Source organism: Theropithecus gelada, chromosome X, assembly GCF_003255815.1.
Source record: "Theropithecus gelada isolate Dixy chromosome X, Tgel_1.0, whole genome shotgun sequence".
Taxonomy (NCBI): domain Eukaryota; kingdom Metazoa; phylum Chordata; class Mammalia; order Primates; family Cercopithecidae; genus Theropithecus; species Theropithecus gelada.
The window spans coordinates 29,424,798-29,429,241 of record NC_037689.1 but is presented as its reverse complement, the minus strand read 5'-3'; positions in this window follow the sequence as shown (position 1 = coordinate 29,429,241).

Here is a 4,444-nt window from a genome sequence, read left to right as displayed (position 1 = left end):
GGGAGTTACCCGATTTTCCAGGTGTTGTGTGTCTCAGTTCCCCTGGCTAGGAAAAGGGATTCCCTTCCCCCTTGCGCTTCCCAGGTGAGGCGATGCCTCGCCCTGCTTCAACTCTCGCTGGTCGGGCTGCAGCAGCTGACCAGCACCGATCGTCCGGCACTCCCCAGTGAGATGAACCCAGTACCTCAGTTGAAAATGCAGAAATCACCGGTCTTCTGTGTCGCTCGCGCTGGGAGTTGGAGACTGGAGCTGCTCCTATTCGGCCATCTTGCTCCGCCCCCGAAGATATCTCCATGTTAATTATCTTTAAACATTATAGATGACACAACAATGTGAGTATTGTAGCAGTATCATTACTGCACTGAATAAATTAAAAGTAGAAATGTATGTTAGCTATCATTTTAACATTCATACTTGCTGGTAAATCCACCTGAAAGATATTCACCTTCAGCTTAATTATATATTTATGTGGATTCAAAATTCTTATGAGCGTTAATGTGAACTTTGACACTTTAATAAATGAAAAAGTAGGATGTTAGGATGAGATATTGGATGATATATTCAATTTATTCCTAAAATATATAATACTGCTTGCTGTGACTCTTTCAACTGGAGTAATTGGTTGCAATTAAAATAATGAGATATTCCAAACAGTGATATATGCATTACAAATGTAGAGTGATAAGTAATTTGTAATTCCTATATCATTTTTATGCTGATACATTTCTTTCTAATTATAATAATCTTTTGAGCTAATAGGAGTATGTTTTGTCATATGGATTATATTCTGGGATAATTACCTTTTTGTGATAGCTAACTTGAAAAACTTCTGACTATACCTAAAATATAGTATAAGTATGTATTTTGGAAACAGAACTTTGGGAAACTGTTCAGAAGTATCTACAAGCTGAATACATGCATGCTCTATGACCCAGTATTTTCATTCCTAGGTAAATATCCAACGTAAGTGGGTACTTGTGTTTACCAAAGACATGTGCAAGAATGGTTATAGTGTCATTGTGTAGTAATTTTAGCTATATACTTTTAAGCTTTGGCCATCTGACCTGCTTGAGTGTGAAGGCAACAATGATGATTTGAAAATTGGATATGGGCACTTAATGGCAGAATTAATATTTAATTATCATCTGTGATTTAAAACACGTTAGTTCATATCCTGAATAATATGATAGTTAATACTAGTCCAACATTTACTGACTGCTGTGTGGAAGAATAAATTGATTGCTTCTGTGAATATTTACTCTCAGCACTTGATGTGTATTAACTCCTTTAATACTGAAATCAACTTCATGAAATACGCTCTTTTTAAAGGCCTAGAACATAAAATGTAAAAAGATGACTTATTCAAAGTCAAGTAAATAGTAAGTAATAAGTTGCATGAAAAAAATACATCAGGTAAATGTTAGGAAGACTGACTGGTAGATGGCTTCGTTTTGTAGTATCAGGGCTGGCTTTATTTATTTATTTATTTATTTATTTATTTTTGAGTAGATATATAAACTGCAATCTAAAAGATGAGAAGAACTCAGACATGTGAAGATACTGGGGAATATTATTCCAGGCAGAGGGAGCAGCTTCTAAAACAGGCTGTAGGCCTGAGTGTTTAGCCTAAGTGTTTAGGCCTGAGTGTTAGCTTTGAGTGTTTAAGGAATGGAAACATTCAGCTAACAGAACTGAAGCAATCATGATTGAGAAGAGAGTGAGAGGCAATGAGGTTGCAGAAGGGCATAAGCCCTAGTCACATAAGAACTTCTTGGCTAGGTAAGAGTTTCACTTCCATTTTAAAGTATGTTTGGAAGTGCCGGAGAGTTTTGATCAAAGGAATAATATTTTATAACCCAAAGTATGGCGGTTTTCAGCTAATGGTGGCTGGAAGACCACTTAAGAAATTCTTGCAAGAATGAAGATGCAAGATGATGACTGCATGGAATAAGGTGACCCTAGAAGAAATGACGAAAATTGAACAGATGTGGAATATAATGTAAAACCAGAACTGACAAGAGTTATTAATACAGCCTGTTAATGGATGTAGGATGAGGGAAAGACAGGAATCACGTGTATATACCTGAGTGCACATGCTGTTCACTGAGACACAGACACTGAAGAAAAGAGTTGGAGTTTGTGTGGGATCTAGAACCAATAGCTTTATTTTGGATGTGCTGATTTTGAGTTGCATTGTAGGCATCCAAATGTAGATATGAATTAGGCAGTTAGATTTAGGATTTAGGAATTTAGAGGAGAAGTCAGAGCAGGAGATAAGAATTTGGGGTCATCCTGATACAAACACTATACACAACCATGGGAATAGATAACATTGTCTGCAGAGACAGAAGAGCTGGAGGAAAAACAGGTGTCAGGAATGGGGCCTTGGGAGAGTTCAACATTTGGAAGAGGAGAAGATGACCAAGAAGATAAGAAACATTGACTAAGTGTATGCTATCCTTGGAGATAAGAAAATGTGTTTCCAACAGAAATCGTTTAATACGAGTATTAAAACAAAAATAACAGCTAAATAATTTAAAATGCTTTTTGAAAATTTTCCAAGATTTAACATAATAGCAATCAAAATTATAAAATTAAAATATATACAAGTATATGCTTTGTGTACTTGTTTCTGTGTGTGTCAAAGAAAGAAATCTCAGCTATCTGAAATATGTCTGAAAAAAATCTCTGTCGTGCTGCATGAGGAGTTTAACTATCCTCCTGATAGCCAGTGTAAAGAGAGATCTAACAAGAAATATGCTTATTTTCTTGTGCCAACAAAACTAGATCAAAGACAAGATCTTTTTCAAGTAACACTACTGTAGGCTCCACACCTTTCAAGCTCATCTTTCTTTGGTTCAAACCCAAAGTGGCTACCCGATAAAGGATGGTGCATGATTACCTGATTCAGGGATGTTATGTTAATTTAGGTTTCCCAGGTGACCATCTCAAATGAATGCCAATGGAACCTCAACCAGTTGTCAGACCACACAGAGCAGTTGGAACGGCATCTGCCTGGCACTCATGCCTTTGTTGAAGTACAATCAGGATCATCTAAGTTTCCTACTAACACACTACCTTGGGGTAAGAATGCTCTGTTTTCAAAAATTGTATTCATTCGCGTTCATTTGTGTAAAAGCACAGTTCTTTGGGTGCGTGCCAAAGCTACGGATTTAACAATTTAACAATTATTTTCTTCATACTTGTCCTAAATGAATAATGCCATTCTCTCCAACTGATATACAGGACCACAGTAATTTGTGGGGAAAAGGTAGCAAAACAACATGTCTTCTGTCTATAGGACAATCACCTTCAGAGTAATGCTTACTTGCTTTGAGTACACTATGCTTCCTGGTTTAAATTTAGTCTGAGTGGTATTACACTATGGGTAACTTACAGTTTGACACTTCCATGCCTTGAGACTAAATAAAGGGATCTTGCTGGGGATGCAGTGGCCATGCCGAGCCCACAGAATTGCTTAAAAGGAAGCCTCTTTATGCTTAACCTTGATTCTTCGATGCAGACATTTTCTTGTCGCCTATTACTGAAAGTAAGGGCAGAGCCTTAAGCCTGATACTCACGTTCTTCTGTGTTGTGTTCATCAGAAAACAACCAACACTAACCTCATGTAATGCTTGGGGCTTTGTCCCTATTTTTTTTTTCCTAATAGCAGGTTTTGACTCCTATGCATCATGCTTTTCACAAAATTTGGGGTTTCAGCTTTGTTATATACTCTTAATTTTATAAAGTACAAGTTAAGATATAGTTAATGATATTTTGGAAATCTTGAAAATAAAAAACAGTAAAAGTTACTATAATGTTGTCACTTAGAGAGTCGTTTGTTAACGTCTCTTAAGATTCTATTTTTCCTCCTCCTTGTCATCTTCATCTTATCCTCCTTCCTCTTCCACTCTTCCTTTTCTTCTTCTTTCTCCTCCTCCTTCTCTTTCTTTGTCTCCCTTCTCATCCCTCTTTTCTTCTTATTTTTCTCCTTCTCCTCCTTCATCTTCTTCCTCCACCAGCAAGATATTTTGTTATACCAGCCTGAATGGACTAAGACAGGAAGTGATCAACTCAACCTTCATTTCCTCTCCCCTTCCTAGAGGGAGCTCTAACCCTCTAATGACATGGTTGGTTTCCCTGGCAATCAGCTCCCATCATGAGGCTGTTCAGGAGCCCACCAGGAGAACAAAAGATGCTCCTATCACCCAAAATATTCCTAGGGATTTAAGAGCTCTGTGTCAGGAACTGAGGGTGAAATACAAAATATTAGAACAAAAGATTCTCTCTTTTTTTTTTTAATTTATTTATTATTATTATACTTTAAGTTGTAGGGTACATGTGCATAACGTGCAGGTTTGTTACATATGTATACTTGTGCCATGTTGGTGTGCTGCACCCATCAACTCGTCATTTACATCAGGTATAACTCCCAATGCAATCC